Here is a 19,499-nt window from a genome sequence, read left to right as displayed (position 1 = left end):
TTTTTTTTTAAACAGCGCAGACGTTGTTTCTCAGTTACTGAACGCGTGCAGAAAGAAAATGTTTTTTTAAACGATGGTATTTATTAAAACTTTTGAAGAAGTATATTTGAGTTTTAAAATGTCCTTTGCCAACTTTTTAAAGTAAAACTTCTTGTTGATTTAGTTCATTGAAAAGGGGATTGGTTGAAACTATACAATTGAACATCTATCCCTACTAGCTATAAATTAAAACTCTCCTACTGCATGGGTTCATATGACTAGGTATAACTTTTACAGTAATAAAAGAACTTAAAAGGTTACACACAGCATCATATAAATAATAGCCGATGATCGAGTAACCCGCGAGTTTCAACAATGAAACTTGCGCCACGGCATGATCATTTGATAATATGTTTTGGTAATGTTTTACATGCAGGGAAAGGCTTTATTGTGACAAGGCTGAACGCGATCCGGTAACTTAACTGTTTTACTGGTAAGACTAATTTCAGGTTCAGGGGAATGAAGAATAAAAAAAGTGGTTGAGAATTAACGCTATCCACTAGAATTTAGGGTTCATCCACTGAAGTTATGGTTGAAATTTCAAATAACAAAATATCACCTAACAGTCGATGGCTTCGTTAAAATGTAGAAAAGTAGAAAAAATTTTCACCCATCATATCTTGATGGGCGACTTACCAGTTTTAAAGAAAAAGCACTTTTCCCCCCTTAAAATGTAACTAATATTATTAGAACGTAGTTAAAATATGAGAACATTTCACTTGACATTTTTTTTAATTGCACGAGCAGTTGAGTGCTATTTAACGCATATATATTTGACTAGTGGTACCCGCACGGCTTTGTCCGTAGTAGAAAATTAAAAGGTCATTTGGTTCGCCTGTATATTTACAAATAATGGATGATGAATTTCTCGCCAATTTGGTATGTTAAATGGCTCGCCCATGTTACGGTTCCACGTTATGATAATTTCGTAATTTACTATTCCACGTTCATTTGCTGGGTAAAATTTTCTTAAAATTGGAATAGAAAAAAAAAATCGGATTTTCAAAAAATAGCTTCAAGGTGCACACCCCCATTCTACAAAGTAACTTTGTGCCAAATTTCTTGAAAATCGGCAGAACGGTCTAGGCGCTATGCGCGTCATAGACATCCAGACACAGACAGATATCCAGACATTCAGCTTTATTATTAGTAAAGATAACGATTAATGGAAAAATATTATTAAATATAATGATATAAATAGTAAATAATGCAAATTATTCATATCTATATGCTTTTGGAAGATACACAGACTTTATACGGGAGTAACGTATACGGAGGGACGTAGCAGGTGTAACGGTTGACCTTGAATTTTTGCTGAAAATACGAAAGGGCTCCCCTGTGAAATTAACAAGGATAAACTGTAAAATTAGCAGTAATATACTGTCTTATAAAGGAAGTCTTTTGTTAAATTAACAATGATAAACTAAAAATAGCAGTAATATACTGTTTTTTAAAGGAATCACTCTTTAAAATTACCAGTAACAAACTAAAATTAGCAGTAATTATACTGTTTTACGAAGGAATTGGCGTGTAAACTTAACAATGATAATATATAAAATTAGCAGTAATATAGTGTTTTCAATGGAATTGCCCTGTGAATTTAGCAATTATAAACGGTTAAACTAGCAAATATATAACTGTGAAATGAGCTGCATTTGACAGTAAAAGTTGCAGTAGTATACGGTTTTATAAATGATTTGTACAGTAAAATTAACAGCAGTAAATCATAAATTTAACAGTTATGAATAATTTTTATGCAAAAAGGTTTTTTTCCTATCATTGCCTCTTTTCATAGTCCAAATCATTGTTTTTACTGCTGAGAAACAATGTAGAAAAGTAAAGCAAAGACTGTATCTACGTAGTAGAAATCAGCCTACATACAAAATCTGTTCCTTTTCTAAAGTTTTTCAATAACAAAAATAATGATTTAGGCTATGAAAAGCGACAATGAAAGAAATATAAAAGACTTTTGCACAAAAACAATGAACTACTGCTAAACATTTATTTTATTGATATTAATTTCATTGTACACAAATTAAATCAATGCCCTCTCTATATTTTATAACACATGTTAGAGGGGAAAAAGTAGCGCTTTTTCATTTCCACCAAAAAAAAAACTTTTAGCTCTATTTCAAACTTCAAAATCTACAAACAGAGGGAAATTGCTATATATGGTCTGAAACTTTATTCTAAGAACTATTATAGCCTTTTTATAAAACAAAACTTTTTGATTCATAAAGGTTGTAAAACTGAGAGCGTTTTATTATACATAGTTAACATTACTGAACTAAATTTTTTTGAGAGTGCGGAAAACCTCAGTTCATCGAATGGAACTCACATTTGCCGATTAATAAAATACGGGAGCATGCATACATTAAGTATATCTAATTAAATGGGACATTCGAGCATTCAAAAATTGCAATTATGTCCCCAAATTTGCCGAATCTTCAGACAAAATTAGCCAATTATGGCAATTTTAGGGAGGTCATAGAGACCTCCCGTGACCTCCCATCGGGTACCTCTGAATAAAGCTTCCAAAATTATTTTTGATGCTATGAAGTTTCAATAACACGCTAGTGCATAAACCCTGAAGTAAAACTTTGATTTCCTGTTGACGCAAATATAAAACTTTTAACAGACAAGAGTTTCGTGTTTGTATCTTTAAATGCACATATTTTACTATTTTTTGGAATGTTTCATTGATGATTCTTTTTTATTATAATTTTATACTTGATAGATAAGTAGAAAAGCTGGTTCCAGAGTTCAGAGTATTTTTAGTCGTTCTGACTTCTAAGTATTATGTTTCTAGAGTGTGCTGCTGAGCAAACTATTCAGCAGAACACATGCAAACGATATAAATAAACTTGATATTGTTTGCATGTCTCTCGATCACGTTTTCAATTGATTTATTTATTTATTTTTCATTCATCGAATTGTGTACAGTAGATAAAAGGTACTGACACTGTTTAAAGCTTGTAATTGCCAAGTTTATCATTAAAATGGTCAAATACGAATTATTGAAGAATTTAAAACTGAACATAAAAAGAAAAAAAACAGAAAGAAAAAAAGTTAATCGCGATACGTTAAAAATTTACCAGAAAACATAAGAATTTAAATGTTAAGTACAGACCGTATGTAACACAAAATATAATCGCAAACAAATTCTGAAGTTCTAATAACTTTAAATAAAATCAAAGAAGGAATCGACAGCTTTTTAAATCTAATTAGAATTTAAGAAAATATTTCAAAACTATCATAGGCACAATAAAATGTTCAAAATCACAACTACTCGTATTTTTGCTATAAATCAATCGCTACAAATTTGCAACTAAAATTAATTGCAAAGCCAACATCAACGAATATTGGGATACGAATTACGATGTCAAAAAAAAACACCGTTTTTTTCCACACATTACAGATCATGAAAAAAGCTACGTTTTGAGGAAAAGGGAATGAACAAATATAATTAGTACTTACTTTTAACTTGAATTCTTACTTAGCTGTTCAGTCTCAGTAAACGAAAAATCAACAAACATGGCAGTCGATATGTTGAATTCGTGTTTCTCTGAAGCTTCCCGCATAAAAAGACATTCCTTTTGCGCATCGTTTTGCGCAATCTAAACAGTTTTTCTATTTTGTAGTAAGTTACCGCCCTAAGCCAGGTCCAAGGCAGAAATATACTTAATATACACCACCAGCTCAGTTATTCCATCCGAGGACTGCAGTTTCGTGCTTTTTAGCACTCATCAGCCCGGAATAGGAATCACACGAGCTGGAGGCGAAAAACCTCTTAAGGGAGGACGGTGTATTTTAATTTTTTCTCTGTTATTTAACAGAGCAGTATTAAACTGTTAGGAAAAACAATATATTACTATAAAAACAACAATTATTTTTTGCAGTGTATGATCTTGGGGGCAAACTGTTTCTTTCCTCCTTCCGAAATTAAAGGTTGGTGCTGGGGCAGGGAATGAAATGAACCGTAACTTTCCTCATCAGATATTGAATCAATCAAGTACACTTTGTGAAGTTAGGATCGAAAAAGAAACACTTCGTCTGAAAAAAAAAAAAAAGAACATATGGGGTAAAAATAATCCTCAATTCAATCCCCAGGTGAAGCGTGATACTACAGTAGGGGAGCCCAGAGTGTTTTTGGGGAATTATTCGAGTGCGTCAGATAAACAGAGGAGATACCTTACATCCTGTCGAGTACCTACCCCAAATGTTGGTCTTTTTTGCTGGTGGATGCGTCTAGGACAACCTGTCAGATTAGTAAAAAAAAAATGATCATTGGATTTATTGATGCGCGTCAGATAAAGATCAGGTGAGTTAATTACAAGCAAAAGAGTGTACATTTAAAAAATCTGACGATTTGAGCGTAACGCAAGGGTGTTAGAAGGTTACAAAGTTACAAAAAAAAAGTTTTTCTCCCCTAGCTGTCAGATTAAGAATATCCCTCAAAATAATCATCAGATTTTAAGCTACCATAACTGGACCAAAAAGCTGAACCTTCTGTGTAAAAATCCGACACGCTCGAATGTTTCAATATGAAGGGTTGTTTTTTTTTTTTTTTTTTTTGCAGTGTTTTGATTAGTTTAAAAAAAATTGATCATCAGATTTATTGAAGCTCGTCTGATTAAGATAAGGTGGGTTGATTACAAGCTAAAGAGTGTTGTACATTTAAAAAATCTGACGATTTGAGCGTAACGCAAGGATGTTAGAGGGTTACAAAGTTACAAAAAAAAAGGGTTTTCCCTTCTAGCTGTCAGATTAAGAATAGCCATCAAAATAATCGTCAGATTTTAGGCTACCATGACTGGACCATCAACTGAACCTTCTGTATAAAAATCCGACGCGCTCAATTAAATCCATATGACGATTTTTTTTTTTTTTTTTTTTTTTTCATTTTCAAAAATTTGCTACGAGCTTGCGTCACTTCCAAAACGTCAGTCTTTTAAATGGTGACATTTTTAAAGGTCACTTAACCTTCCTCTGAATTTCTGACGCGCTCGAGAATTTTTTTTTTTTTTTTTTTTTTTTCATTTTCTATTCTTCCGGATTTCTACACCCACCACGCAAGTCGGCAGATAAACATACCTTGAGAATTAGAGACACGTTGGAGCATCAAATTTATCAATATCTGACACGCTCGAGTATGTCCATGTAACTGTTTTTTTTTTTTTTTTTTACATTTATGAATATCAGTAGACATTTTACCCACCACTGAAATTGAACGCTTTGCAACGTTTTCTTCTTCTTATAACCTGAACTACAAACTTCAGTAGATCCCCGCGACGCTCGAGTAAATCCACATTTAGCATCATGGGCTCCCTTACTACTAGTAAAGTGTTAACCGTATGTTTATGTGGATGAAAGGGAGGAGATGTACATCGTCTTGCTTTAAAGAAGAATTCACCAACTTTTAATAAGCTTACTATTCATCTTGTTTTATTTTATTTCTTTTTATTTCTTTTTTTTTCTTTTTTTAACATTTTGAAAACAGTTTTTAAAAAAAATAGAAGTGGTAGGGCGGGAGGGAGAGGGGGGGGGGCTTACCAATCTACTATTTCTTGACAGCTCATTTTAAGCGTAGTCATGTTTAATTACTCACTAGACCATCACCAGTGAGAGAATCCCATACTTAACTAAATAGAATCTGAAAAATATCATTAATTCTTAAGTCAAATTTTATTCAAAAATTCATAAAAATATGATTCCATTGAGATCCCAACTTGAAATTTTGCACAAAAAAAGAAAAAATACACAAAAAGTTTTAAGATTTTTTTTAAAGTTATGTTTTTGAAAAATTTAAATTTTAAACATAAATTTCATTTTTTAACTTATTATTTTTAATTAGTCATGTTGCATACCATATTAAACAGCAACTAAATTACTTTAAAATGATTTATATCCAGTGGTTGGAAAAACTACATTTTTTTTGTAGCGAACTACATCTACAACTACTTTGTTACAAATGTAGTTAACTACAACTACAACTACTTTTTTCAAAATGTAGCAACTACAAACTACTTCTGAAATGTAGTCGCTACTTTCCAAAAAATAAGTAAATACAAAGCATACACAATAGGTTGTCCCTCAAAAAATGAAAGTCAATTTTTCAAATTGCATACACTCTTGTATTTTTCCTCTTGTGTAAAAACAATCGTGAAAATAAATTACTTTTAAATTAAAAAAATATATATATACCCAGGAACTAAAACGCAAAAAATAACTGATTACACTTACATTCTATTTCCTACCCAAACATAGAAATGAAATTTATTTTAATTAAATGAAATTCCAGTACAAAAATCAACTGAACTAAACACCGAATTATAAAATAAACACTGATTTAAATTGATATACGATGAATTATTTTAAATACCTTACTAGTTATATACGATCTCTTAATTTTTAATAACCTTTTGAAGTCGGGGCCGCCTATAAACAACTACATAACGCAACTGACAGCCCACCGAATCCTGAATTAAACACTAATTTAAGTATACGCGAAATTAGTCTTTAAAACTAAACCTACTCAGTTACGTTAGGTAGTAGTTTATAGGAGGCCCCGATTTCAAAAGGTTATTAAAAATTAAGAGATCGTATATAACTAGTTAGGTATTTAAAATAATTCATCGTATAGCAATTTAAATCGGTGTTTATTTTATAATTCGGTGTTTAGTTCAGTTGATTTTTGTACTGGAATTGTAAAATAAATTTCATTTCTATGTTTGGGTAGGAAATAGAATGTAAGTATAATCAGTTATTTTTTGCTTTTTAGTTCCTGGGTATTTTTTGAAGGCGTTTTTTTTTTTTTTTTTATTTAAAAGTAATTTATTTTTTGCTTGTTAGTAGTGTAAATAACACGGCGAGCGTCTCGGAGACTTTCGACGAATGTGTAGAAAGGCTTTTGCAAATGCGTAACTAATTACAAAAAAAAATTGTCTTCATCATTAATTGTTCAACTTTATCAAAGTTTGCTTTCCGCAAGCAAATGCACAAGTCACTAAAAAAAATAAATAAATAAACGAAATCGCTTCAAGTTTAAATTTGTAAAATTGTAAATTTTAGAATTGTAGTATTGTAAATTGTAATTTATGTTTCACAATACGTGTCATGTAACTCGTGATAAAAGTCGCATGTTTCTTCACATGGCCCCACTATAGATGAAGTTTGAAAATTCCACTAGAATGAATTTTATGTTTGCTTCAGAGAATCCTTAATTCAAAATTTTCATTAGCATTACTCCTAATAATATATTTTTTTGGTACTTTCTTTAACTATAGGTAAAGAAAGTATATACCTTTGTTTTATGGCCTTTGTTTACCAATGAGTTTTATATTTAATCGTTTGTGTGGGAAATTGCATGAAATTTATTGTTTTACCCTTAACTTTTCCCTAAAGAACAAATAGGGTAAATCAAAGATTTGGAACCTAAGTTAGACCACCCCTAAACAAAAGTACCACTAAACAACAACAATAAAAAAAAGCATAAAAACCGGTTCACTAAGTGAGACGGTATACAAAGTTAATAAAGTACAAATTGATTTAAATGTGAGTATGATATTTGAAGAGTTCCGTCAATTTCATCAAACCTGAACTTGATGACAAATAGACCGCCGAGGAAGTATACAGTTTCAAACAAAAAAAGAATTTTCCTTATCGGTACAGGCAGGGGCGTGCATAGAAATTTTGGAGCCCACCATAAATGACTTTTCCGAACCCCTCTCCATATTGTTAACCCTATATTTCACCCATAGTTATAAAAATATTGGGCCCCCTTTAGGCTCGAGCCCGGGCCAACAGGTGTCCCTCCCCCTCCCTGTGCACGCCCCTGAGTACAGGTGTCTTCGAGTAGTTATGGAACATTGTACAAAGGAAAAAAAAATCCGACGAGTTCAGAACCTCCTCTTTTTTTTTTTTTTTTTTTTTTTTTTTTTTTTTTTAAATAAATACATTAGTAACACCTATAATAATAAATTAGCAGGCAGCGCAGCGTTGCGAAAATTAATCATCCATGTGCCGCGAGAATTAAATATCGTTCAAGAGAAAGCCAAAACCTTAGGTGTGAAAATACGCCGATCACAGTAAAACCACGTGACCGTGACGTATGAAATTTAAAGTTTCTTGGATTTCTCTGAGACCCCTTATCAGATCCAGACCAAGTTACAATGGGACCATCTGGGAGGTATAACCTTCCAAACAAAATTATTTTTTTTTTTTTTTTTTTCAAATCGGTCCAGTAGTGTTGGAATAATTCGAAAACATACATAAAAAGCCGCAATACGAAATCATAACCTCCTTTTTTGAAGTCGGTTAAAAAGTTTCATATAATTTGCACAACGGCAACCCGTGTCGACTTGCACCTGAAAGTGTAAAACAGTACTTGTATGCTAGACCAAATCGAAAAAAAAAAACTTTTTTTTAGAAACTCGAAATTTATGTTGATAAGACGTTGCCCCTATACCCAACACCCCACATTTACCACAAGAACATTTATTCAAATTAAAAAACATTTAGATATGCCACACTTGACCTAAAACTTATAATTTTATTTAAAAAATTGATTTTTTTTTCAGTTATCTTTCCAAAAATTACATATAAATTTAAATAGAATATCAAGTTCAAAAATTACTGGGGAACACATTTACAGATCAACAAATACAAACGAATAATAAAAAAATAATATATTTTAAATGAAAAATTTAACTCAACCTGAAAAAAATCCATATCTTTGAGTACTATGTGGGAGGCCACGCAGTATCTAAATGGTTTTTATTTTGAATAAATATTTTTGTGGTGCATATGTGGGGTATAGGAGCAACGTTTTATCAACAGAAATTTTGAGTTTCTAGGAAAAACATTTTATTTTAATTTAACCACAACAACACAAGTACTGGTTCACACTTTCAGACATAATCGGCACTTGTTGCCGTTGTTCAAATTATATGATTTTTTTTTTTTTTTTTTTTTTGACGTAAAAGGATAAAATATAAGAAAGTGTGCGACTTGAAAAATCAACTTTCAATTTTTCTGAGGGGCGGGACACCCTAATACACAAACACACCGTAAGAGGATTGAACAAAAAAAGATTGATAAATTAGCTCATCAGAAGACACTAAGAAAAATATCCGTTATCCTACTCTCATACACTGTAATGCTCGCATTTATTGTAAGTCCTCTAGAACAGTTCAATTTCATCCTTTTCTATAACAGTTTCAGTAGCTTCTTTTTATTTGTTGAATAAAGTCAAGAATTTGAGCCTCGCTAGAATATTTTTGTTTGTCAATCTTCGGTCTGTTCATATAAAATTCACCAAATTTTCAACTCGCGAAATCACCGATATCTTCATTCTCACGAAAATAAGTGCTTTTTAGCCTACTTTCCCAGTAAAAGTCTGAAAAAGAAGAAAAAAGCATGAAAGAAGGCTTAATGCATCTTAAAAATATCGCGAAAAACAAAAAAAAATCAAAAATAAGTAAAATAATTAAATAAATATTGAAAAATTAAAAATTGGAAAGTAGGGTATTGAGATGGGGAAAAATGTCTGTCGGTCTGTCTGTCGGTCTGTCTGTCGGTCTGTCTGTCTGTCGGTCTGTCCGTCGGTCTGTCTGTCGGTCTGTCTGTCTGTCCCCCCCCCCCCTAATAACTTTTGAATGAATAGTCCGATTCGAACAAACTTTTTTTTGTTCGAAAGATCTCGGCGAGTACACTTCATTCCCATATTTCACTTTTTGATTTGAACTATTTTTTGTTCAATTTTGAACAGTTCAAAAAAATTTAACATTAGCGCCTACGGGGAAATTCAAGGCAATTCCGAACTGTGAGGCGAATTTGCTTCAAACAAACTTTGTAGGAAAAAGCTTTTGATGAAAAACTTGTATATAAAATATCTTTTTGATTTGAACAATTTTCCGTTCAATTTTGAACAGTTCAAATCCCTTAACATTAGCGCCTACGGGGAAACTGAAAGTCAAGGTAGATTCCGTACTTGAAGGCGGATTTACTTCAAACAAATTTTGTTGGAAACAGCTCTTGACGCCAAACTCCAGACTCCGACTCCGAGAGTTTAGGGGCACCTGACTCCGACTCGACTCCTGTGCTCGATAATTAATCGGACTCCGACTCCCCGACTTCGACTCTGACTTCGTAGCTTTGGCAAAAATTTATACACGGAGGACAGATGACTGACTCCGATTTTTGGATATTCGACTCCGACTCCTTTATCCCAAAATGAGATTGACTCCTCAGCTACGGTTTTAACTATGAAATAATTATTGTTGATATGACTTGTTTTTATTTTCACGCTAAAGTTTTAATTTAGGCATTCAGTTTTCGGCGAATAAACTCGAAGTCATTCATATTTCTACATAAAGATATACGCAGACGATTTTTTTTTTTTTTTTTTGACAATGAAAATTATTTCTTTAAGTTGACATTTTATTGTTTTTATTTATTTTGGTAATTGCATTAATTCATTTAAAAAATTATTTTTGGCAACAGGGGAAAAAGAAACGATTTTTTAATATGATGTATTTATTTCAATAAGCTTATTAATTTTAATTATTATTTTTTCGTTTTGAAAACTGTTAAAGAATTTTTTTTTATGGAAAAAAGTGCTTTGTTTGAAAGGTGCTTTTTTTAAAAAAAAAAAAGATGAGTGAGGAATATTTTATTCCTAGAAATCAGCTTATGATATTCGCAACTCCAACGAACTATAGGGGGCACTGAAGTCACTGTCTAATGGCGGACTTAAAAACTAAAACAAACGCACATGGTAACGAAGAAAATGCTAAAGGGGTTGTGATTTTTGTTCGTACGTATGATTTTTTCGCTTTATTCTTTTTAAATTAATTTTCAAAGTCTTGTGGATATTCTGGCCCACGTGGAAAGAAATGAGAATTCAAGAAGCATTACTAAACGTCAAAGATTAATTCAAACTACGTAGTTTGTAGTTCTAAGCAGCTATTTCCACGATGTTGAATTCGATATTTATCAATTCTTGATAAAACAAAATAATAATTGTGGCCTAACAAGAATAACAATTAATGCTAGAAAATTCAATATGACATTACAAATTGTTATCGAAAGAAGATGATACTTCTTTGCCTTGCTTGGCTAGCGCTTATTGTTTTCCATTTGTAGCTGAGTTATTTCTCTCGAATTCCCAAATCGGTTAATTTAAAAATTTTCTGTTTCGATTTTTCTAATTTCTGAGTTACGATTTAATTATGTCATGTTATGCAAATCATCAACAAAATTCTCACGGATGTATGGTGGTAGTTTTCTTTTCAGTTGATTGACCATTATTTCTTTTCACTTATCGAATTCTGTAATCTTACTACCATTTTATTCCACTCATGATAAAAATTAAAAATGGTTTAGCTAAAAACACGAAATCTCGCCAAGGCTACTTTTCTCGCACTATACTAAAACTATAACCCTAAACAAATTTGACGAAACCTTTCAGCTGAGAATAAAAGGAATAAAGTAAATTCTTTCTCGGTTATTCATTTTGTTCTACGATAATATATTCAAGAAAATATTTTGCATACTGTCCATTCCAATTAAATGCTGCTGTAAAATATGATAAGTTTAATTAATTTAAGATTAAAAAAAACCCCATATTCTTACAAATTCATACAAAACAATAAAAATTTCTACCTTGTATAACGTTATCCAAGTTTGTTAATCCAGAATTTTCGCTTTCACCAATTATTTAGGAAATAATGAAAACTAACATTATTTTGAGAAGCTCGAGAATACTACTAAGGGACGAATTAATTTCTGTAGCTGAAAGCAAACTAAGACACATCGATTGCGTTAATAAATACTCAGAACAAACTGCCTGTGTTTACGTCAACAGACACATATGGAACGCAACGTGGCAATGTTTTAGTTTCATTTGCAGTTTTGTAAATCACCGCAAGGTAGCGTATTCGAGCGCTGGAGTTCCGAATTAAAAAAATATGTTTGAAACAATTTGCGATTTTAGCTATTTTTGAGAATATTGATCAGGTAGTAGAAAGTAGTATGGGTATATGGGAAAGTAGGCTCGTTTAGTTCTGGACAGAACTTCTTGTTTCAATGTAAATTGAGGGTTAGCTCGTATTTTTATTAGTCTTATTTCTCATTGCATCTGCTGATGTACTTGTGTAAAATTTGCGCCAGTCAAATTCGTTTGAACATTGATTTTTTTTTTCAGTTTATTTGAAAGTAGTTTCCAGAAATCGCTACAAACTACTATTTTTTGTAGTTAACTACTCACTACACTACTTTTTTTAAAAAGTAGTGCGCTACACTACAAACTACTCAAAAATGTAGCTACTACAGTAGCGGCTCTACTTGTAGAGCGCTACTTCCAACCACTGTTTATATCAAATCTTTCTATCTACATTTGGTGCTGAGTTATCGTCCATTTTATGCTCAAGCAACCATGAAAAAAAAAGAGGGGTTTTCTAAAAACCAAAATTTCAATCAAAAATTGAAATCAAACTGTATTTTAATCTCAATCATACATTTTGATACATTTAAGGAGGAAGAAATATTAAATGTCGATGAAACTAGTGGAAAACCGATTTTTTTATTTTTTTTATTAGCTTTTTCAAAGCGTTTTATTCTGTTCAACGAATTTCCTGTGTCCATATTTTCATGCATTGATGCATATACATATGAGGCAGTGAGAAGCAAAGGGATGTAAGTGGACATTTTTACGTTTTGTAAAATGTAAACAGAGCCGCCCTTTTAAATTGTGAGGTAGAAATTGCAATGCGAAATATTGCTGTTTAAAGTTTTAGTTCGTTTTAATTTGACGATTTACTGTTTTTTGTGTTGTGAAATATTTCCGTTTTCGTAGGGTTTCTTCTGAATCTTAATTTACGTCTGTATTGTTGTTATGTTTAGAAAATTCTACTTGCTGTAAACATTCGCAATAAACTCACATTGAAAGAGACGCAGAACAGATTTTAACATGGTAGATAATACATGCTGTTTCAAAATGAGTTTCTTTGACTGTTGATTTTTTTTTATATACTTGAGAATAGTAACTGAAATACAATCTGAGTGCGCTTCTCTTATGTTGTTGATGTTTTAATTTATTGGTTTTCTCTGAACAACATGTTGAAGATTTTGGTTATTTCATAAAGTTTTTCAACAATAAAAATGTCGTGAGAAAATTTGTAAAAAATACTACCATTTAATGATCTAAGAAATACATTTTATCTCAGGAAAGAATATAATCCTTTTCATTTAATTTAATTTCACCTTCATCTGTCTCAGTTTTTAGTTTTATAAAATAAAAATAACTAGTATGTTGTGGCCATCACGAAACTTTCTTCTATATTTTTCCTTTTTCTGATCCCTCCCCATGCTTGACGAGGAAGCAATATTCCCAACAAAAACGAAATGACACATGCAAAAACTTAACGACTATCCCAATGTCTGAATTATTGCAAAAGCAAAGCAAAGAGCGAAAATTGAAAGTTATTTTAAAAGCCTTGCTTGAATGAATTACAAATATTTTATTTGTTAACAAACATAAGATGGCAACAGTTCAAAATTTTAAATCATTGAGATAATATTTCCTATCATTTCCATACAATTAAAATCACGAGAAATACGCAGACGACAATCTATTACGATTTATCTTTCTTATTGTTGCATTAATAAAAATATTTTTATTCGCAAAAAAAAAAAAAAAATCAACACCTCTTGGAGCGATCGGCGTCAAAATAGAACCAAAGCCTGTTTACATATGGATTCACATATATTCCAAATTTCAACCAGAACGTAGCATTACTTCTTGAGATAGGGCACTCAAAATGGAAAAAAAGAACGGGTGATTGCGCTACCCCCCTTTTAGCTGTTGACACAAAAATAAAATCAGTTCTTATACCCACTAAGGGCTACTTGCCGATAAATTTTTCTTTCATTCCGTTCATTTTTTCTTGAGATACAGCAGTCACAATTGACGACAAAAAACGTTCTACAGCTCAACCCCCGTTTGAGTTATTGACACCAAAATTGAATCAGCTCCTGTTCCTGTTAATACCAACATATGGACCAAATTTTGTTTGATTCCGCCAGTAACTTCCTGAGGAATAGCAAGCACGCGTAACTCGAAAAACGTCCCATTGCTCCACCCCCCTTGGAGGAATTCGCGCCAAAAACTAATGGGCACAAGTTCACATAGGGGCACATATGTGTACAAAATTTCGTTCGATTTCATGCGGTAGTTTTTGTTGTAGAGCGGCCACAAAAAACTGGTCACACACAGACGTGACACACATACATACACACACACACATACACACACACACACACACACAGACAGACATTTTCCAAAAATGGTCGAAATGGACTCAGCACACCTCAAAACGTACGAATCCGTCAAAATTCGAAAATTTGCACGAATCCAATACTTTCTTCTATATATTAGATATAGAAGAAAGTAAAAATGGAAAAGGATGGGTGGGAAGATGTTGAGTCACTGCTCCTATGCTCTGTGGGGCTCGTGAGAATTTGAGCGACCAGTGTCAGCCTTTGCACACTCCCCCCCCCCCCCTATTTCCTAGAAAAAATTAAAATGACACGTTTGGCTACCACCAACTACTCGCAATCAGTAGTCATTGGCCCCAGGAACTGTAAGCTTTTCCATTTCGATTGTTTTATGCTCCGAGCTTGTGTCACTCCTTAACTGTACTAAATCATTATAATCTAATAGGTGCGAGTTCATTTGTATGCTAATGATAATAATATATTCAGAGCTCTAAAAAAAATTTTTTTTTTTTTGAACTTGTTAATTTTGCCTGAATGAACTGATAATTGATAACAATTTGCAGATTGCACCAAAATCTTAATTATATTAAAATGTTCCCTATCAAAGAAGTTTACAGCAAATATTGTATAATTGACTTTGAATTCATAGCACCTGTGATAGTTAAGTTAGAGGGGGGAGGGGAGCCAAAGTGAGTGCCCTTGGCTACTGCATTCTTATTCTTGTACCCTTTGAACTTGTTCGTTTCCGTTTTTTCCCTTACATTCATGGCATGCAAAAAATCCGGAAAACTTGCAGAAGGGGTTGCTATTCATATTGTATTGTAATTAACTCTGAATTTGGAGCTCTTCAGAAGTGATTGGTAGTTGGGGGAAATGGTTCCACACACAACAACAATACAGACGTAAATTAAGATTCAGAAGAAACCCTACGAAAACGGAAATATTTCACAACACAAAAAACAGTAAATCGTGAAATTAAAACGAACTAAAACTTTAAACAGCAATATTTCGCATTGCAATTTCTACCTCACAATTTAAAGGGGCGGCTCTGTTTACATTTTACTCGGGGTTGCTTTAATGTATCCAGGTCACCATGCTGTCTAATAGAACGCGCTCGTTTTTATTTCTCATTTCGCCAATGTACTGTAATTGGTTTTGTTCGGCGATCCTAACCGGTCGACCACTGAGTAACCGGTTGCTAACCGCTGCGTGATCATTAGATGTCACGTGATCGATTAACCGGTAGCTACCAGTTCAGCTCGGCGAACGCAAGCATTCCTTGCGTTCGACGAACCTCACCGATCGACCGGTTACTAACCGCAGCGTTCTATGATCAACCGGTTACCGTTCTAAGCAGTTGATAGGAACACGTGATCATTAGCTGTCACGTGGTTAACTAACCCGTAGCTACCGTAACGTAAGCATTGAGAGCGTTTCAAAATTCGCCGCCGGGAACATTGGGCGCCGAGCATTTTAGGCCCCGGGAATACTGGGCACGATATGCTCCGGCGCCCAAAGTTCCCGGCGCCCAAAATGCTCGGTGCCCAAAGTTCCCGGCGCCCAAAGTGCTCGGCGCCCAAAGTTCCCGGCGTCCAATATGCGGCGCCCAATCTTCCCATTTCGCCCAAAGAGTTCTATAATAGGGTAGAGACTGAATCTGGCAACAGTTCCATGTTCCAGTAAGGGGAAAAATTAGAGTGGCAGAATACAAAACATTGTATTGAGTTCGAGTCGACTAAAAGATTTTTATTCTGCTTTTCGCCTTTGTTTATGTTTTTAAAATGGTGAAATCTTGTTCATTATGGTTGCACAAACAGAGCAACCGCACTCAATCAAAATTTAAACATTTTTAGATGAGCAATTAAAAAAAAAACTTTATTCATGCTTGTGTTAGTGTTTACAAAAATGAATAATTTTGCATTTGATAAAAATATGTTTCAAACTATTATCGAACTCTATGATAACAGATGGCTAGTGAAATATGTGGAATTAACTTTTTATTGGTGATGTGATTTAGTAAATCTGTCCGAAGTTTACTCAAAGGCAACACAGTATTCTTGTTGGATACAACATACAGAAGTAATAAATAGTGCAAATAAATTTGTTTCATGTTATTAAAATTAGAGGATCATCTTACAGACTGTTTGTTTTGTTAAAAATAAATGTGACATTGTAAATAAAAAAATGATGCATAAAAGTTTTATTTATTTTTTTCTTATGAAGCAGGGTTGAGTGATTTAAATCAGTTGATTTAAAAAAAAAATCATTGATTCGCAAAAATCATGATTTTTAAAGATAAAATTTTTAAAAGTTCAAAAGGCTGAGTTTGATGGACATGAAGTTCAGAGTATTTTTATTAGAAAAACAATGAACAAACAAACATTAGTTATAAGTATTCTTACTAAAAGAAATTAAAAAAAAATCATATTGTTATTAAATAAATTTAATTGAAACCCAAGAAAAATATTTAAAAAAATCATAGTAGCAATTAACATTAAAAAAGAAAGAATTCGCAAAATATTTTTTTTAAAGACTTACAAATAGCATTATGCTGTAAAAGTTTCAGTTTCTTACTCAAATTTTAAGAGGGTGCTCAATTTAACATTAGTCGTAGCATGGAAAATGTCACAAATTTGGAAACATTTAATTTCCCCAGCTGTGTCTTTGTAAATATTTTTTTTTTTTGCAATGTATATGCATATTACTTTTGTGTATCATAATATGTAGCATTGTTTTTTCAGTTCAATGTAATTTTTAACGACCCCCTCCCCATACTTACTATGTTTGGGGGAGGGAGTTGAGCACCCTCTTTCAGTTGAAATAAGAAGTCACAATTCTTCCGGTATATTACTATCCACAAATCTAAAAATATTGACGGGTGTCCTGTTATCTAGGAGAAACTTTTTTTAACATGTATTTTTGAACCACCCTAGTTATGCTATTTACTTATTCACTAAAAAATAAACATACAAGCCTCCTCAACTTACAGTAAGTCAAAACAGTGAAAAAAAGATGCATGCGTTTTATAAGATAAGAATTCTGAAAAACAGTCTTCTTTTCAGTCTTTGATGAGTTCTATTAAAATATTTAAAATACAAGAAGCATATGGTTTCCTTTTTTTCTTCGTGCATTTTATTTCAGGTGTTATTTTTCCAAAAAAAAAAGGAAAATAATTCAATGTTCTGCGCTATTTTTATTCTCTCTCAGTTTATGTAATTCCATAATATTTCCTTTTTTTTTTCTTAGAAAAAAGGAAGGTGTTATTTATTTTGATTGTAAAAAAAATGTCTGGGAAATACACCCATATGGATATGGGAGTTTATATTGTAGCAAGATTTTATCAAGCTCTGATGGGTAATTATTTTTTACTGATTTCTGAATTACTCAAACTTAGATTTTATGAATTTTTAACAATATATAGAAAAAGAATTATCTAATTTAACATCTAACTTGGGCATTTTAACTTGTTAATATCAAATACTATATTTAAATAAATTTAAATTGCAAAAATTCTATTTAAATCAAAAAAATCCGATTGAAATGAAAAAATCCGAGTCTTTATATATATATTTTTAAAAATCCTGATTTTTATCAACCCTGTTATGAAGTAAGATCCAACAATTTAAACACTATTTTATAATCTGTTTAATAAAATATGTAGAGTTTTTTGTTGTTCTTGAGCATTGATTAAAAAGTTCCCGATTTATCTGTTGAAAATCACTGTATTCTGTCAGTGCATTATGTTTTTATAAATCATTCATTAAAACTTTTTATACAGTTTAACCTCAAATTATTTGACAAAAATTCCCAACAGATTCCATCGTTATTTCCATTTGAAATTGCATTTGAGGAAAAATATCAGCAATTTGACGCAGTAAAAAACATTTATCGCCGCAGTACGTTTCATAACGAAACTACCGTTCTTGCCACTCTAATCTCTCTCAAACCGGTCTCCGTGCTTGGTCGTGGCGGCCAATGGAAGCAGTATACGAGTCGTTCCTCTACCCTATTATAGAACTCTTTTATTTCGCCCAATAGTACCTTAATCGTCCTTCCAGTCTCACTCCTTTACATTCCTTCTGACAGAGTCATCTCTGCACGAAAGTCGCTGAGAAAAAAGGGCAGCAGGAAGTTAACTCCATTAGGCACCAGCCAGCCAAAGAGTGTTCTGGAAGCTGGAACAATGCAGCTTAGGGAGGGATAATAGGAAGACATTTTCCAGAAACATTCCGCACACACTCTCCACTTGCGCGAAGCATCTGACCTCAGACGACATCAATGCTGAGCACGGCCCAGTGGAATACGGAAGGGAGGGGGGAATCAAATCCCTCTTTTCTTTTAATTAGGGTGCAAGGTTATAAGACAAATTCGGACTTGATCCTCTTTTTTTTTTTTTTTTTTTCAGTTTTTATCGCATTAATTTTAAAAAGTATTGCAGAGGCTGGATTAAGGGGGATCTCGAAGAAACATTTCGCATTTGCCACGAGTGACAGCACTACCGGGGGGTGGAAAAAAGACTAAGATGCTCATTTATCTTTTTTTTTTCCCCGATATTAAAATGAAGTTACAAAGACATCATTCACCAAAGATCGCCTGAAAATGGGATGTAAAGATCTCCTTTTCGAAAATTTTACATACCCATAAACTAGGTGCTCAATATGCTTTCGGCGCTCAATGTTCCCGGCGTCCAATAAACGGCGCCCACTTCTTGAATTGACCGAGCCGAATCCAAGATGGAATTGTAACGGTCAGCAATGCTTTGAAGCGTTTCTTTTGTGACTACCAGCAGGCTTATTGCCAGATTTCTGAAATATTCAACCGGTACACTGGAATGCCCCCTCCCCTGCGTCGCTAGTATTCAAAGGGAAAGTGACATAAGCAGGTAAAATTTTAACATTTCACTTCCGAGATGTAAATATTTACAATTTATTTCAGTTGGAAAAAACAGTTTGAATGAGGAATAAAAAAAAATTAACAATATTTATATTTACTTTCATTTTATAAGACTTTAAGAGTCTACTTTTTTTTTTTTTTTTTTGGTTTTAATCTTGTTGTAAAAATCCTCCCAAGCTAATCCGGTATTAATTTTACTAGTCAATATGGTACAAATGATAAAGTAATTATCCTAAATAATCATTCACAGTTAACTATTTTCAGACCTTTTTTGTCATTTATAATCAAGT

Source organism: Uloborus diversus, chromosome 4 (assembly GCF_026930045.1).
Source record: "Uloborus diversus isolate 005 chromosome 4, Udiv.v.3.1, whole genome shotgun sequence".
Classification (NCBI taxonomy): domain Eukaryota; kingdom Metazoa; phylum Arthropoda; class Arachnida; order Araneae; family Uloboridae; genus Uloborus; species Uloborus diversus.
Note: the sequence above shows the minus strand (reverse complement) of the source record.